Source organism: Cupressus sempervirens, chromosome 9 (assembly GCF_028749045.1).
Source record: "Cupressus sempervirens isolate cs-2001-9-10 chromosome 9, ASM2874904v1, whole genome shotgun sequence".
NCBI classification, from domain to species: Eukaryota; Viridiplantae; Streptophyta; class Pinopsida; order Cupressales; family Cupressaceae; genus Cupressus; species Cupressus sempervirens.
Genome location: NC_143126.1, coordinates 235,163,519 through 235,183,628, shown reverse-complemented (window position 1 = coordinate 235,183,628; position 20,110 = coordinate 235,163,519). Strand labels below are relative to the sequence as shown.

The window sequence follows — 20,110 nt, the reverse complement described above, 5'->3', positions numbered from 1 at the left end:
CCCCTTACCTTTTCCTAAGTCTTATACCAAAGCTAGAAGTCATAAGCCATGATAGGAATATTCTTTATCCTTTCTTGATCTCACAATGATGTGTTAAGCATAAAATTGTAAAAGCTATTACCCAAGTATCTTGACATTTCACTAGGGCTTTGAGTGTATCACCATAATTCTATTCTTTTAAAGGTCAAAATGTTTCTCAGTCTTACATTCTAAGGGTTGAGCATAGTGTCATAAGTCAAAATCCTTAATTCTAAAAGTGATTCTTAATAATATAGCTAGGACTTGAGCATAAATGCATAAGTAGTTTATTGCAAGGCCTTTTGAGGTTACGACTGAAGTGAAATGTAAGATGGAAGGATTAATTTCAAGGGTAAGATTAATAACCTGATGCTACAATGAGAAGACTTTAACTATCAACATAAGCTTGCAGCTTCAAGGAGGATATAATAGTTAGGCTCTCTAACTATATGATAAGCTGTGGAGTGTAAGATCAGAAGGTTATGACAATAAGGTTCAGGGGGTTATGATGTTCAAGTAAAATTTAATAGAATGTAGGATAAAAAAACTAACATGACCAAAATGCATAAAGTGACTTTGCTAAATTTAAAAAGGACAAGGGTTTCCAGCCAATCAAGAAATTGGCCATAAAATAAGAAGGCTTAGTTCGATGTTAATGTCACCAATTCTAAAGTGACACTCATACTAAAAATTTTGAATCCTTGTGCATGTATAGGTTTAGTCGAGTAAAGAAATTTGATGAAGAACATGCATACATAATGATATTCTCTATGATAGGTAAAAGTACCAGTTGCGAAGGTTTAATGAATCATTGAGTTGCAAAGTGTTTAGGCTATGAAACTACTAAATTACTTCTTGCATGTTTCAAGGTACAAGGTTTATTTGTAGAAATTTTTTATGGAACTAAAGGTGATAGGGGGAAATCAAAGGACATGGAGGTGGTCCAAACATCAACACAAGACAAAAAAAAAAATTTCCAATATGTAGAAGAATGTGCTTGACTCTTACTTGGGTTATCAAATGCTATTTCAGCAAATAACCATTATTTCAAGGATCCATATATGTATTGTAGAGATGCCACATGCCTAGACACAAATGGCTATGAGCCTTTTATGTTCTTTTACATTAATAGATTTAAGAAGCAGCCAACCTCTAACCCATGGTAGAGAAATTTGGTAAAACTCATATTCCTAGAAGTATATCTAGATATGAATCTACTAAAGGCTCTTATAGCATCCTATAACCATACAAAAAATCCTTTCTTAAGAAGGGTAGGAGCATACTATGTACACTAGACCATGCCTCTTTCACTATATCTTTTGGGCTTAAAGGCCATATGGGTGTATAGATTGATATCCAAGATTTTTAAGAGAAATTTGAAAGAAATTTCAAGATTTATACTGGAAAAGTGATGCTCCATCATATTCCATATGACCTCAAATCAGTTGGAGATGTACCAAAGAAGGTGTATAAGATGCATCTAGTGAATAAATTCTATAATTATCTTTAAAATACAGTCTATGGGTTGCATAAGGCACTCAAGACTAATAGGTCACATATGGTGTATTCAGGACCTTACCTCTTGGCTCTTAATATTCAAGACCAATTTACAAATATTGAATATGATTATGTGAAATATATTATTGAAAAAATGTAAGAACAAATTGAAGTTGTCTAGAGAGGAGAACTTGGAAATTTCAAATTCCAACATTATTCATTATTGATGCATTTGATTTTATACAAGAACATTGGCTACTTTAGCACATATTTCATTGGCCAAAATTTAGACCTTGATGGATAATTTCTAGTTTAGCTTTGGACCTAGGTATGGGACTAAGATTACCCTTATTCTAGTTATATGTCATTTTCCTATAATTTCACTTTTGTTTTCAATAGAATGTTAGGTGCCCAACAAGCTATGGTTCCAGGAATTTTAAAGAAATTATTGAGGTCTGAGACCTCATACAAAGGAGTCATATGCTAATAGTGCCTAGATGGGACTTGGGAACAAAATTTGTTTTGGATCAAAAATGAAGGCAAGAGAAGTCAATATCATATGAAGCATTTGGTTGATAGGGTCTACAAAGAGGCTTTGGTTTTAATATTGCCAATAACACATTATCTATATGGAGAATTCCTCCTAGATCAAATAAGCCTTGATTGATGGATGTACAAGATACAACTCAAGGATGTGCATTAATATGGACATTGGAATCAACTATTGGTAGTGAGGTCTGAAGGGCTTTCAAGCACTTCTCTTTTATGAATGAGGCTATGGTTGAATAGATTGTAGATCAACTTGCCCATACATTAAGAGAGTATATTGAAACTAGAAAGTTGTATGAAGAGGAGCTCAAGAAGATCTATGTACTAGAACAAAGGATGAAAGAGTTGTAAGAAAAAATTCAAGATTTATAAAAAGAGATTTTCACTTTGAAGGAGTGGCTCAAAGCTACAAAGGAAAGTAGGATTAAAATAAGGGCTTAGGAATCAAAAAGAACAAATGATTGAATTTCTCCCATGACTAAAGACAAGGTAGTGGGGACTAAACATGTAGTTTTTATGGTTGAGACTGAAGCTCCAAGTCTGAACAATCAACTAAAAGTGGATACACTAAATATGACTCTATACATGAAAGATTAAAGGTATTGAAAAGGATGTCCAAAAAATTTCATAGTGTTTTCATCTCCTTGCAAAGTGTAGAATATGTGTGTAATGAAGCTCTAACATGGCTCTCCCCTATTTTTAATCAGTGGGACCCATACATTCTATTATTTGATAAGTTGACTATTTTGATGGCCAAAATGCCAGAGTTTCCTTATGAGATCTTTATAGTAAAAGATGCTTTAGAAATGGTGAAATAATTGATTAGTTTCTTTACAAGTCACAAGTAATCCAAAGTAAAGTGAACATAATGAGTTATGTTGATGATATTTTTATTCCCTTAATTATTGATAATGTAAATAAGTTGAAGGATTGGAAAAAGTGGTCAACATCCTTTGATTACATCATTGCATTATAAAAGTTTGCAAGATTTTTTGATGGGGATGTTGATGACAACTTATTTTATGATCTAATTGATTTTTTGTTCAAGATAGAAGTTGGTATGAACAGGTTTGTAACAAAATCAAAGGCCATCATGGATGCCAGATGGAAAAAAAATTAAATGATGTAGAAGCTATTAGAGGTATTGGGTGGCCAAGTAAGAGACAAGTCTATGTGTGGGAAGCAGTTGGTGAAATCAAGCCCTTGCTCAGGGGAAGTAGTTAGAAGATAGTTGATGAAGACCAATAAAGATAAAATAGAGGAAGGAAATAAATTATACCATATTATCTTACCTTTTCATGGGCTTTCTATGGATACACCTATATTACAAACAAAGGACTATACCTGAACATCAAGATGTCAAGTGTCAAATTTTGAGCTACTTCCCATATCATTCTAGTTGTAGATAATATTTGTAAAATGATATTTTTTCTTCTCTGTAACTTTTTTTTTTATTCATATAATGACATGTGTCTTCCCATATCCAAAGCTTGTTACAATCCTTATTCTATGAAAGGATTTCCAAGATTGGGAAGAAGGGTCCAAAGTCTAGTTAAGTGATGGATGTTATCATATGAGGATGAGATGTTTTAGTTTTTTTTTCTTTTGAAAGTTTCAAGTAAATAAAAGGGTGGTTTTAATCCAATATTATTTTCATAAGTCTCACTATCAAAAATATGGATGATTCTCGTAGAGGTTAATACAAGGAACGTTGTAATATATACAAGTGTCTCTAAATTCTATCTTTATTTTCATACTTTTGTGATTTTTGAGAATGAATGAATAAGTTTCAATTTAGTTAAATGCAATTTAAGTGGGTTGTATATCACTTCATTATTTCTTTTAATTCAAATAATTAAGAAAATGCTACTATGGAATGATAGGGGCATTTAAGGTATGGAAGGTATATTGTAAGTAGAGAATTTGGATGGACCAGCAATTGATACATTTAAATGCAAGCCAATTAAATAGATCTATTTATATTGACTGGTATGACTCTATTGTGGCAATGGATTAAGGGACTGGTCATTTAGTTGAAGAATCAAGAAAATCAATCTTAGCATTGCATGAATTAAATTTTACAAATCCAAATCATTAAATATTGCTATCAAAATATGATATAAATTTGGTCATCACATGTTGCAATAATTTGTCAAGTTTATTATGGCTACTATCAAGACCAATTCTACTATAAGGGATTTGTGGGATAAGGTATTATTCATGAATTCTCAAATTCTTAGGTTGACCTACCTTAGTTTAGTAGAACCAAAAGAGTAGGAAACACAATTGCTTTGTTAGTTGGTCTAAACTCAAATAGAGGGTACCAGGTATGGAAAGTAGCTAACCCCTAGATATCATCATATTTTTTTTTGTTATGGTATTATTAAATATGTTAAATAAAAAACCAATAGACCTAAAGTTAGGGATTTCTTTACTAGGGGTAACATTAAGGGTGGGTTTAATTTACTCAATTTATATAGATGAGTTGGTCCCAACTAACTCTTTTCCATGGGTCAAGATCCTACCAAAATAAAAGTGATGAGAAAACACAAGATGGTAGAAAAAAGTTAACCTTTCATGGAGAGGTAGGTTGTCACCATTATTAATGTTACCCTTTAAGGAGGAAACTAGAAAAAAAGAGACATTAATTTTCTCACCATGACACATAAAGTTCAATAGGGGGAAGTAATAGGCATGGTAAGGGTTAAAGCTCTCTTCACAAGTAAAATATTTCATAACACAGAGGGAGATAATAGCGAGATGAGGAGGGAGAGAAAGTCAAGCATGCCCATTTTTCGCATTCAACCATTCTTCCTTCTCATTATCGCCAAAAAAAAATCTCGTCTTGGCAGTCTTCTATTACAAAGACACTCATTCCAAACATCATCTTAAGTAAAGTTCCAAGAAATTTTAGGAACTCTTGATGACAGAATGTTGTCCCTAGCCATAACTTTGAAGTTGGAAGATAAACTTCTCCACCTATAATAGATTGCTTATACAAATTGTTTACCTATTTTGAAGTAGTTAGAAATCTAATTATTATGCACCAGATAGTAAACAACAAACATAATACACAAGTGAAAAGAAAGAAGAAAATATACATAGATAAGCATTAATGAGTTTTGATATTGATGATATGCCAGATTTTCTTTCTCAAGAAAATGTGTATCACATGTTGTTGGTTTAGGTGCAAGATTTTAGGTAAGAAATTGAATCATCTCAAATTTTTGAATTAGGATGTTCTAAAGGAAGATGAAAGCATAAATCTAGAGGTTTGTTACATGATGCATAATAATTTTAAGGGTAGCAACATTTGTGTTTTAGAATTTAAATTTATAATATCTCATTATAAGAAACAAGTTATAATGTATAACTAAAACCTATTACCCATTTCAACACATTTCATGACAACACATGTGTCTAGGGGTCCTCAAACCCCTAGGGACACATTATAATTGATCATATAGGTCGAAGGGGATCATGGGATAAACTATGACCCCTTTCCATACATTTCATAACCACATATATTCCTAAGGGTTTGAGGACCCCTAGGGATAGATTATAATTAATCATATGAGTCGAAGGGGGTAAAAGGATAACATATGGCAAATTTCGACACATTTCATCACAACATATACTTGTAGGAATCCTAGGACCCCTAGGGACATATTATAATTGAGAATGAGTTGAAGGGGGTCATAGGTTAACCTATGACTCCTTTTGACACATTTCATGACATCATATGTCCTTAGGGTTCTTGGGACTCCTAGGGACATTTTAATTGATCATATGAGTCAAAATGGGTCATAGGATAATGTATGACCCCTTTCGATAAATTTCATGACAACATATGTCCCAAGGGGTCTTCGGACCACTAGGAACATTATAATTGATCATATGAGTTCAAAGGGATCATAGGATAACCTATGTCCCCTTTTTACACATAAGAAATTATATAATATTAAATAAAATTTTATTTATTTAATAAAATATATAATGCTATAAAATAATTCCTAATACTATGTTAAGATATATATTATAGTAGACACACACACACACACACACACACACACACACACACACACACACACACACACACACACACACACACACGCACACGCACGCACGCACACACATAATGATATAGTTATAATTATATATATTTAATATTAAGTATAATATCATAATAGTAATATTTGTTATATAATACATAATACTAAAACAAGAAAAATACTATTGATTTATTATTATATCTTAAATGTAAAACATATTTAAATATGTTTGTAAATGTAAAATAAATATTTAAATGTAAAACAATAGGGTCCCCAAAATGTAAAACAATAGAGTCTTGAAAATGTAAAATATATCTAAAATTTGAAAATTTTCATTTTGCCCCCAATTTATAGGGAACCCGAAAATAGATTGTGTGCCTAATGTTTTTTTCGGTACCTGATTAGGCTTGGTATTTACAAAGCCTATTTGGTCAAATCCAAAAATGTGTTTGATCCATGTTTATCTAACATCTAGATTTCAATTGACCATCTAATGACTCTTTTTTCATCCAAATTCAAGAAAATGAAAATGGTTTCTTGTGAACACTCTCAAGATTCCATCAATATAATTAATGTCAAATTATGAGTTCAATAATTATTTATTAGTTAATTTCTGATGAAGATGCTTGTAAAGTGTTGGTCGACATAGTGATTGAAAATAAAACTATGACTCTTGAATGGTATAAAATTTATGAAATCTGAAAGTTGCATCACATTCTTTTTTTTTCCTATCATACAAGAAAAAATAAATTAAGTTTTCAATTACTTAACATGGTCAGTCTATAGGAGATTTTTTTTTGCTAAAAATGTTATAATAGAGAATTCATAATTAATTATTTATTTGGAACAAAAATGTCCAAAACTATGCTTCACATATGGGCATGAGTCTACTTCTTGTATCATGAATTATACTAAAACATATTTTCATTTCATTTTGATTAAGATGGTTAGACATACAACTACTCTTTATTTTTTCCTTGAATTTTTTGTAGTACTGCATTAGGGTATGTGCGAGATCATGGTGAACCAAACTATGCCCTTAAGTGGCAATAAAAAATTAGAAAATCAAGGTTAAGTCAACTTGACATTCAATTTTCTACTTGTTATTAACTTTATATCAAAAAGTTGAGAGAAAAGAATCTCTAGAAAATTGAATCTAGTTTCTAAACTACTAGGACTTATCTCAAACAAATAAAAATTATTTGGTCAAAATTTTGAATTTTAATGCAATATTACAAAAATTCAGAACAAAAATAAGAAGTAAAGATATGTATGACCACCTTAATCAAAATAAAATGATAATATTTTTAAATAATATTCTAGATATAAGTAGTAGACTCATGCTTGGATGTGACACATATTTTTGGTATTTTTATTCTAAATAAATAATTAATAATTAATTTTTGACTTAAGTATTTTTGAAATAAAAAAACTTTCATGTCTGACCACCTTAACTACTTCAAAACTCTGTAAAATTCAAGTTTTTATTTATTTTCCTTATAGTAGAAGAAACATAGAATGTGATGCACTTTTGGATTTGAAAAATATTCTACCATTTGAAAGTTATAGTTATTTTTAAAGTAGTGTGTCAGTCGACACTTTATACATAACTCCATTAGAAAATAAGTAATAATTACTCACTAAATTGATGATTTGAAAAACTTTACGTTTGTGGAAACGTAAGAACATTCTTAAGAAACCTTTTTCATTTCATCAAATTTTGGTGGAAAAAAGGTCATCAGCTACATGTTTGAAGCAAAAATCACACAAAAATAGGCCAAAAGCACATTTTTAGAATGTTTTTAAAGTTGACCATATAGGTAGACATTATAAAGATATTAGACATTATAAAGATATTAAGATATTAGTAGACCTTATTATAGTAGACATTATAAAGATATTAATTGTTTTCATTTAGCATTATGGTGGGTTGGAAAAAAGTTGGAATAGATTTTGAAATGGTTTGAGATATTTCAGAACTACAAATTTTTTAGATCACAACTTTTTGGCACACCATCATCCTGTATATACCCATTGAAATCCAAAATTTTGATGAATCAATTGATATTTTTTTCAAATAAGGTCTAGTTCTTTACAAACTTAATTTTAATTTCCTAAAGAATTTTTTGCAACAACTTTTTGATGTAAATTTCATAACCACTTAAAAATAATATGCCAAGTTGACATAACCCTGATTTGTTGATTTTTCACTACCACTTAAGGCCATATTTTGGTTGACCATGATCTTGCACATAACCTTATAATAGATTTTAAATGGGTATATTTCTATAGCATTGATGTCTGATCCGATTGTTATTGCTTCCTTGAATAGTAAGAACTGATTTTATTAACTAATGGCAATTAGCTCTTTTCAAACAACTCTTCTTACTTTCTTAAGTTGGACTACTTTTTCATTCGATGTGTTTCACCTTGATTACTCTTTTAATCACCTTCTCTTTTATGTTATCTTATTTTAGATTTTTAAATGTCCAAAATTAAATTAGATTAATTATTTTTCTCAGGTCTAATGCAAAAGTTCCATGTTATTTTCAAGTCAAATATTAGACATTATCTTTATTCAGATTTGATTGCACTATATTTCTATAATGAGAATTTTTTTTTATCTTACTTAATTTTTACCAATCTTTTCATTATTGTAATAAGAAAATCCAGGGAACAAGATTCTAGAGATATGAAATAATTTTGAAGGTTGATTGACATTATGCCAAAGATACACAATATGAAATGGTGAAGAATTTATAGGAGAAGTCACTAATATGCATGTTATTTAGTTATGTCATTACCCCCAAAAAATGATGCAACACAAGAACTATCTCATTAGCTTTAAAGTTAAACATAAAATGACTCATAAGGATATTATTTTAATTTCAAAGATAGCTGGAAGATTAATTTTCATTTTTAATTAATTGTGCAATTTTTGGCATCTACCTATCTTTTTTATAATTTTCACATAGGCAAGTATATATATTCCATAGACTTCAGCATCAAGCATACCATATTTTATCTTAAACACATGGTTGTTTCTCAATTTCTCATTCTAAGTCAATAAAGATACATGACCAATGGTAGAGATAGGCTAAGATCAATGACCAAGCTATCTTGTGGAAGTTTTTCAAACTCAAGGAGGAACTAATGTGAATGCACAAAAGGTTTTCATGAGAAGCCCCCCCTATGCCTTGGGACACCATCTGCTATGTGATCATGTGATATATGACCCTAGAGAACCACTTTCAGAAAATCTATTATTAAGACTTCCCTATTTTGAATCACTTTAGGAATCTTGACCACATTTCCTTCCTATATCTATTACTATATTTTTAAGGCCAGAAGGAAACATGAGGAGGGAAAAACTTTCTACCTCATCCACTAGGGGTTTATGAATAATCTGTACATACCCAACACTTAGCCCAAAACCCACCTATTTTGGTTAACCCTCTAGCCTCGGTCACCCCTCAAGGCTCCTTGGACCCAAGCCCAGGCCCTAGCCATAAGAGGCTCAAGAAAACCCCTAGCCTAGAAGTCAATATCAACCTTGAGGTCAAAATTTGCCCCATAGAGTCAAATTTGGATACTAGGAAGGGTTCATAGAGCACTAGGAGAAAAAGTAAACTTCTCTAATTAGAAAAATTTAAGTCCCACCAACAATGATTCCACCTCTAAGTCTTTCGACTATAATGTCAAACCTATGAGAAAGAAGAGATTGCCTTGGGTCAACAAGCTAACCCCCAACCCTCTTAGCCCTTCCCACATATCTAAGACCCTAAAGGCTACCCTAGCTAGGAGTTGGGGGGAGGATATCACTTCCGCTAGGAATGAAACCAACAAATGCACTGGGAAGAAAGGGAAGCACAATCACAACAAGGCAAGACTAGAAAGGTTGGACCAGTCTATGAAGGACCTAGCTGACAATCAAAGTGGTATATGCTAGAGATTTGATACTTTTGTGGAGTTTTCCACCAAGGTCATGCACTCCTCAGCCACAACTTTATACTTCTTGTAGGTTAACAAGGAGGAGAAGGACCTAGGAAAAGCTATAGGGACCATGTGATCCATCTATGGGTTCCTAGTGGAGGACTGACTAAAGACCATCCTATATAAATCGGTTAAGGTGGAAGGGGAGGATGCAGACAAGGATGTTCCTAAGGAAAAGATGGAGGACAAGCAAGGGTAGGAAGAGGGTAGCTAGCCCTAGCTCTATTATTTTTTCTCTGAGTTTTTTTATGCTCGTTACTTTGAACTTGGTACCCCACGGGGGTTTAGTTGTTATGTTTATGTTGATTAATAAAAATGTTTTGTTTAGAAGTTGTTGGTTTATTTTACAGTCTATTATGCACATTAGATTAAGGACTAATAGTATAGTCAATTATGCTATGGACATATTCTATTTTTTGAATTTTAAAGATGGCATAGGATAGATAACTAGGAGGTTACCTTTGGCTGGCTCTTCAGCCTTTTTGCTACTTGGGGTCAGCCCTGCATCTCTTTTGACTTCTATCTAATACTTCAAAAACATTGAATGTTAGGAGGGGGGATCTTGGTTGAGAAAGTAATGTTCATCCCGTGCATCATTTTGTACTTGCCATAAAATACTTTCCATAAAAATTATGCTTGTATCCATTTTAATATTTAGGTGACTAGTTCTTCTCCTGTAGGACACTCAAGTGGAACTTGAAGTATAGATATAATGCATAAAATGCATGCTATTTTGTAGTGTTTTAATAATTACTTCAACTAGTGTGTTCGTTAGATTATTTGTGGTTTAATTTTCTTAAGAATATGAGATAATAAAAATAGATTTTGAGAAATGTGTTAATTAAAGGTGTTTTATGTGAAAGAGCTCTAAAGGCCCATAGTTGAGATTTTGATGTCAAAGAATACTCTAGTCAAAGAAAATTCAAATCAAAACTTGTTTACTAGTGAAACAAATTAAGGGAAAAAAGGGTGCATATTTGATAATGCTTGAAGAAGCTACGGTTATAGCTCCACAAGAAAAATAATAGTAGAGAGAAGTTTGTAGTAGGTAATATATTTCTATTAAAATAATTTATGTTTTAATGGGGAAGTTTGGAAAGAAGGCTAAAAAAGAAAATTTGAGTGTGATTTGTGAGAAAAATGTTTTTAATGATGAATTCTGGAAATTGGAGAACTGTAATTCAGAATCTTTAGGGAATTTTAAAAGTTCAAAAATGAAAGATATGATTATTTATGCCAAATTGAGAAGCTTGAAAAATAATTGGAAAATGTTAAAATGTCAAATGTCAAATTGAAGGATAATTTAATATTGTTTGACAGAGTCAAGGAGAGTGAAGATATGGATAAGAAGTTAAAGATTCTGGAGAACAATAATGAGATCTTGAAATTAAAGTGACCAATTTGTGATGTTGCATGTGACACAAGTGATCTATATTAATTTAATGTTCACAATGTAGTGAGAGTTTCTTCATGAATAGAGTCTATAGATGAATGTAAGAATATGTTTGTAGGTATAGATGGAAATTGTGATAATGATAACATAATTTTTTTTAAAAATAATATTGGTTTAAGATTATGTAGAAAATGGGATTTAAAGGAAGAGGATTAGGAAATCATGGTCAAGGCATCAAGGAGCCCATCTAGCCCATTTGGAGGCCAACATTTAAAGGCCTTGGATTTGGTAAGCAAGAGAGATTTGATGTTGCTAGTATTGTAGGATGGAATAAAAAAATTCAACATAAAGTGTGCATTTCATGTTCCCATTGTAGAAGGGAAGGACATATAAAGAAGATAAATGTTGGGATCTTCACCCTTGTACCATTTGTGGGTTGAATAGTCATAGTGAAAAATCTTGTTGGACTATAGATTGTGATGCATAGTTTAGAAAAAGTTGTATGTAGATTGATAATGGATGGATCAATGGATCCTAATGGTAGAAGGTCACAAAGACATTCAAAAGGTTGTACAAACTTCAATGTTCACATTTCAAAAGCAACAATGGAAAATCAAGGTTCTAATGTTTGAGTGAAGTAGTTGATGACTACTTGTTGTGATCGACAAATGGAAGTCTCATGAGTCTTCTCTATATTAGAGAAACTAAGTGAATAATGAGCCTTGCGATCTCTAATGAAAGAGAGATACAAATAAAATGTTGGTTGACTTCTGTTAGAAGTGAGTGACCCAAGGTAAACTTTAGGAAACCCACCTTTAGGAAAAGATATAAAATATTTGCAAATCTTTCATTATTTTGAATTTTTTAAAAATTATTTCGATGAGCAAATCTCTCAAAAAAATTTATGTTAAATATTATTTATATTGTTGATTATTTATGAATCATAACTTTGTGTTAAAAATATTAGAGAATCTCAATAATAATACAAAGTTCATTAATCGCCAAGGAACATTACAAATCAAAAGTGAACATTTTTTACCTCATGACATATTATAAGGATCATTACATCATATTTAAATTAATAGTGAAAATTAAATATCGGTTATATATCCCTAAAATAACTAATAATTATGATAATTATCGGTGAATTAATTTTGATTTCCTTAATAATATATAATAATGATGGGAATCAAATCTAATCATGTATCAAATATTGTGGCGAATCTTTGAGTTTAAATTTTTGATAAAATAAATCGTTAAGCGATTTTAATTATTTTAGAAACCAAATTTTATAAATATATGCCAATTTAGGTTGAAATAAATATTAAATTATTAGCCAAATTACTAGCCAAAAATTTCATAAAATTACTCAATTGGCAAATATTAGCCACTAAAAATTACCTTGGAAGTGATAAATGAGTTTATGAGAGTTTAGTGTTGAAAAGTTGAACTGTAAATTGCATGAATATAGTTTATGTACTTTAACATTGAATAATGAGTCTTAGCATCAAAGAAGGGGAGGGGTGGTGTTTTGAAACTGATATTGATCCTATGCATCATTTTGTTCTCACCACCAAAGACTTTCAATGTAACTTCCACTTGCATCAATTTTAATATTTAGAAAATCAAATTTTCTCTTGTAGAATAGTCAAGTGGAACTCAAAGTTTAGATATAAATCATAAAATGCATGTTGTTTTGTAGTGTTTTAACAATGAGTTCAACTTTTTATAGTGGGATGCATATGAGCTATAAGGTCTATAAAAAGAATTTGATTCTTTTGATAAGTTGTAGAATTGAAAGTATAGCAGCTTGTAATATGTAAAAGATCAGCATGGAAGAGCAATAGAAAAAATTGTGTTTCTATAAATTTCCTGTAGTGCTCTATTGTCTCTCTTTCTCTATTATTTTCCTTTGTTTTAGATTTTATAAGTATATGTATTCCATAAACTTTAGCATCAAGCATACCATGTTTTATCTTAAACACACAACTATTTCTCAATTTCTCATTCTACGTCAATAAGGATACATAACGTATAGTGTAAGTTAGAAGGGGGGAATCTGATTTATGATAGGTTGTAGATTGTAGATTTTAAGATCCTTCAGATAGTATAATTCATAAGAACCTTTTCCTTCTTCTTGCTTTCCCACCCATTCAGAATCATTAATTCCTATACTTAATTTTATTTTACCAAAAGTTTCAAATAAGTGGCCCCCAGTTTTAGAAGTGGTTACATATATTTAGTATTCACTCTCCCTTAGCCTAAGCATTTCTTGTTCTGGTAAAAGATATCTTCTCATTTTTACTACGTTTCTCTATTGTCTTATTAATATCAAATTAAAAATCTCACATTACTCATTGTTATTAACTATTTTATTCACATATTTGATGGATAATATATACACTTCCTATGTACATTAACTTTTGGTTAGTAAAACTTGCTTTCAATAAGCTACTTGATACAATAGAATAATTCTTCCAATTGAATTTAGTTAACATCACCCATATAGTGAATTAAATATTAGGGTATGGAACATAGTCTATAAATAATGATCAATATGACAAAGGAACTAGCCTCCTCTATCCCAACTACACTTTCACATTATCCCCAACAAAACTCAAACACCAGATAGCATGGCAATTAGTTAGTATCTAAGAAATGCCATAATCCATAACAAACAAAATACATCATATGTGCATAATAATAATTATTAAAAATGCATGAATCATCATCATAATATGCTTATATAACCACTTCCCATGCTTAATAAATTATGTCACAATGATAAGGACTTTGTACAAACATTGCCATCATGAGTAATAAGTGTTAAACATAATATATGTGTCATTTGTCTAATAGGTAAGATAACGAACATCAAATCATCAATCGATAAGTCTAAGACAATAATTTTGCCATAAGTCAAGTCATCCTATAATTTTGACTAGCATTCTATCATCATACAACTAAAACATATCAACTCAAAGTCAAAACATAAGAACTAAACCAAAGTATTGAAATTTTAATATATAGTTACATTATATTATTTAAATTTTATTTTTTTCTTTATTGAATTTTTTATTATTATTATCGATAGACAATATTGAAAGAGAATTGAGTACAAGAAAGGAGAGTCTCATAGACTTTTAGAAGACATTTAGTTTACTATCTAGAGAATCGGAAAGTAGACAAGGAAGTCATATTCGTATGTTGTGAGGCTACTAAAGATGCTTGTTTCAAGTTATTCATACAACAAAATAGACTAGGATAAATTGGACAACGAAAGCTAATATAACTTCCTAGCTCTATTGATCTGGCACATGACTTAAATATAGCACACTAAGCTTTGACCCCTCAGTGTGTTGTGTCATGGGATCCACCATATTTTATTGTCCTGGGCTGTTTCCATAACTTTTACAATTCCTTTTAACTCCATATATTCATCATTAAGTATCACTATTTTAATTTCACCTGCTACCGTCAACTCTCCATTAAATAATTTAATAGTTCCTGTATTGTGCGTTTTATCAAAATGGTCAATTTTTTGATTTTTTACGATGTTTTCAGTTCTTTCGAAGGCCATAGTTCAATTTTCCCAAGAGACAAACAATAAGTAAATTTAGTTTCAAAAAAATTAAATTTAAATATTCTTAATTATTTCATTGTTGTATTCCAAATAAATTCTAATCCTTCCTCATTTTTTTAATTTTAAAATGTTTAATTTAATTTTTTAAATGAAGTTTGTGGAAATTGCAAAGTTGTTGGAATCTATTTTCTTGATTTAATTGGCACACTTAAACAACTTATATCAGAGATATAAATCTTAAATAACTTAAATCTTTTACGTATAGTCCATTACAAAATTATAATAATATATACTAGAAAAGTATTTCATAATTGTAAAAACCATTAGCATGTTCAAAGATTTTTTAGTATTAGTTTATGGGTCTAACACATTCTCTATTAAAAAGTAATACAGGAAACTCAATGCTTTAGTACTTCCTTAACTGTAATTATTAGACAACTAATTTTGTAACTAAAACAGCTTCAAACCATACGATTTTGGGGACAACAATAGGAATTATGTTAATTACCATAATTACTAGAGGAATCAAACCATGTGTGGTAGTATTTGGAGGGGATCAGATATAATTAAAAATGTCTATCAGTCGCACTAATTGGTTGCAAATGGTGTTCTTGTTAGTTTTTTGATTTGCAATCAATATGGATCACTAATGTTAAAGACCAATGTATCCTATGCAGTAAATTTTGGGATGCCAAGTATTCTAATGGTGCTTTCCATGCTCATATTTTGGGTAGGATGAGGAGGGTACATTGATAAAGGAGCACTTTTAAGTGTTTTTTCTAATGTGTTAAGAGTAAGGGTAATTCTAGTCATGCACTAATAATTTCTAGTGCTTCTCATTGGCTTGATTTTGTGAAGCTTAGGAACGCTAAGGATGAAGTTGAAGATGTGAAGGATTTGGTGAGATTTTTTGTGTTTCCTACTGCCTGCTCCAACATTTTCATGTTTGTTTGGTTAGAAGGATCTTATGTGGGTTATTAAGGTAAGGAAAATGGCCAAGTGTCCTAGCTTTAAGACCTCACAATTAGGTTGGATCTGATGTAGGCTTTAGACCCTCTCCTCATCCTCATTTTAATTCCACCATTCAATAAAATAATTCATCCATTCTTAGAAAAATATGGATTTTCTTATTCACAAGTTCTGATTTCCATGAAATTAGTTGTTCAGAAAGTGTGCCTTTTGACATCAGTTGTAGGTGATATAATACCCATTTTTCTTGTTGGTATCATTGGTAACAAGCTATCCACAACATACAGACCACTAGTATTTGTAATGGGAGGTTTTTTCACAATAATATTGATGATGTGGGCTAGTAACTCTTTCCAATATAGAAAGAATCTCAATGGTGAAGAAGTTTTTGATTGTTTGGAAATTGAGTCTATAATTATGTGAAAAGTGTTAGCAGCCTTGCAATAGGGTAGCATGTATATTTGAGATCAAGATGATCCTACAAGTTGGGGTGTAATGGTAAATTATAGGAACTTTTCCATGGTTGGCATGGGTTCATGAAGCAGCCTAACTCTAAGACAAGACTACTTCTCAAAGCTTAATAAAAATGGTTCTAAAACTTAGAACAAATTCCCATTGAGTTTTATAGTGCAATATGAAACATAAATTTAAACAAAAGTTTTTAATAGTGATAGCCAGGGCAACTTAACTAGAGTTTTGGTGCAATAAAGGAATTTAGTTTATTTTGATAGAAGTTTTAGTAAACTAAATATGTAATGCAAATCCTATAATTTTAGTGCATTATACCATGTGTAAATATTTTTTAATTAAATTCTAACATTTTTGGCTATTTGCTAGATGGGCATTGATTGGTCTTGCATCATGGACAAAGCAGTTCAACGTCCACACAACAAAAAATATTCTTATCAAGATCTTTCATGGAAAAAGTATGTCCTTAAAGGTTCAAAAAAAATTTCAACTTGGATTGAAGCTTGTAGATTGAAAGATTTTATCAAGGGAGAAAGTTCAAAGGACTCATGTCCAACTTTCTTTCACAAAAGTCATTCAAGAATGCACTCTCAAAGTTTTGATAGAAAAATTAGGATTAATAGTAATTTGGACTACAACATGTATGAGTAATATTTTAGCTAAGATTGTTTATAATTGTCATTGTAAAGTGAAGGTGTATGAATATTTGTTAACTATGTGTATTAGTACTATGAATATTCTTGATTATTTCTATAGGTATTGGTGCACATTTGGACTAGAGGACTATAAAGAAAAAGATGCAACATCATTTGATACTTCCTCTATTCCCAAATCAGGGAAAGGTAGTAGTTCTAGTCACAAACATACAAGCTGTGGTTGTACCTACCATTTTAGCACCCAAATCATAGTTCGTAGGCCAAACCATGTGTTGATATCGTACTATTAGGTTCAACATGTAAACAAGGAAGGCATGCCTTGTCACAGTCAAATGAACAATGAGTTTTTGGGAATAAGGCCCTTCTTTGCACCATTTATTAGTAAGAAATTCCATCAATGGGTTGAGTCATTGTTATTGCTTGGAATGCCTGCAGGTGAAATACACAAAAAAAACATAAGCAAATGGTGCATAAGAAGATGACTATATTTGAGGGTCAATCATCTAGGGATGATTTTCTTACAATGGATGATATTATAAATATTGATCACAAAATTAAATCATTAGGATACATTTATGATAGTAGTTATTCTCTTTTGGCACAACAATGGGTTTTGGCAAACCCTGACAAGTGGTTTGTATATCAAGAGTATAGTGCTTCTATTGATGGAGATGGAGAGGTCACATTTTTGTTAGGGATTCAATTACTAGAGCAACTTGATTGGATGGTTGAGTATGGGCATAACAATATATTGACAATGGATTCTACATTTAGTACAAATATAATGAAGGTATGATATGTATTCTTTGGTAGAGTTGACTTAAAAATGTTAACACTTAAAATGCAATACAATATTGATACATTATACCTTATTCCTTATTATAGTTTTAACTATAGACGATTCTTGCATTCAACTCAAAGCATATGGGGATGCTTGTGGCATGGGTCATTATGTCTAGGTCATGTGCACAATATATTACATATTGGATGCACATTCTTCTCCAATGGGCTCACTTGAATAATATTGATTGGAGACTAAATGCATTCATGGTGGATGATGTAGCTGCTGAGATCAAAGCTATTAGGTACATTTCATTTATCATTCAACCCTTGTGAGTTTTCTTAAATATTTTAATACACCTCATAAAATAAAATTATATGATAAGTAGGAGATAATTTCCATAGCAAGTCAAATTGTGATGTGAATATCAGGATTTAACTTTGTGATTTTGAGTCAAACTCGATGACCCATGTTTCATGAGTAGTGATTCACCATGAATTCATCTCTCATGAGAATAAATGGAACATTTAGCACTCATTGGATAGAGGTGATGCTCACAGGGGTGAAGCACCGGGACTTCCCAGGAGGTCACCCATCCCATTACTACTCCAGCCTGAGCACGCTTAACTACAGAGCTTCCTCCATAGTTAAACCCAAAGAGGGTTGCAAGCTTTGGGTTTAACTATGGAGGAAGCTTTGTAGTTAAGCGCGCTCAGGCTGGAGTAGTACTGGGATGGGTGATCTCCCGGGAAGTCCCGGTGCTTCACCCCTGTGAGCATCACCTAGATCCAATGAGTGCTAAATGTTCCATTTATTCTCATTAGAGATGGATTCATGGTGAATCACTACTCATGAAACATGGGTCATCGAGTTTGACTCAAAATCACACAGTTAAATCCTGATATTCACATCACAATAAAGTTAGATACTAAGTAAAAGTAGTTGTGATGCAGAAAAGTGTTTCAATGTGATATATATCTATGCACTTGGCATGTTAGATGTGCATGGCTAAAGAACTTGATTGCAAAGGTCAAAGATAATGCAATTACATAAGAGATGTTTGATAGACTTGGATTTATCATGCATCATTTAGAAAATGAGGATTCGGCAAGGAATATGATTCACATGTTTAATGAAGACTATAAAGTTACGCAACCCTCTTTCATTGAGTATTTTAAGGGTTGATGGTCTAATAGAATGAGTATGTGTGATATATTTGTCCATACACTAAAGCATGCAAGACAAGAGACAAATGGTGCCATAGAGTCTTATCATTCACACCTAAAGAGATGATTCTTAAAAACAATCAAGTGTGTTGCAAATCGTCGTATTGATTGGTTGGTGCACCAACTAACAACACATGTTTATTTCTATTATTGGTGGGGGAAATTTTGAAAGAAACATGGTTTTTATAGGAAATTTGATATTGATAAAATTGAAAACACATCTTGGGTTTGGGAAATGAAAATATTGGATGATCATGTCACATTTAATGAGATTGGTGATCACATAGAATGGGTTACAAGTGAAAGAAATCCTAATTTTTGGTATAAGGTGTATAGCTCCTCATCTAGTCTATTGAAATGTCCCTTTACTGATTTTGTATGATATTTCAAGCCTCAAATCATATCTTTAAAATCAAACAACCAATATTAAAAAGATCCACCAATTTCTCAATAAAGCCCAAATCGGGTAATGTCCGAAATAGTGCCAAAAAATTTCACAACTTCACAAATTATTAATAAATCTGAAAATGGACATTTTTTACAAAAATTACAGCAGCATAACGGCCTATGAAATGACATTTCCAGATCTGTATAGCCTTTACACAACAGTTCACAAATGTAGGACAAAAACTATGGTCATCGGGCTCTCGAAATTAACACAAAAATGCTCGAAAACACCACAAAAACACTAATAATCTATCTTAGAAGTTTAATAACATCTCAATACATATATTCAGCTCTATTTTAACATCTTAAAGTCTGAAATACAACAGAAACCCAAACTGATATGAAATACTCAACTGAAAACACCAAACTCATACAAAAAACACACCCGAAAACTCACAAATCTGCACTATTCAGCACAAAGGCAAACTATGTATGAGCATGCACATGGAATGTCTTCAAACTCTCATCTTTAGCCTTC

The 20,110-nt window shown here is 31.4% G+C and overlaps 1 pseudogene; it reads left to right on the top strand.

Moving 5' to 3' along the window:
• The window catches only part of LOC149538362 (uncharacterized), a 48,861-nt pseudogene that overhangs the window by 10,293 nt on the left and 18,458 nt on the right, over window positions 1-20,110 (top strand).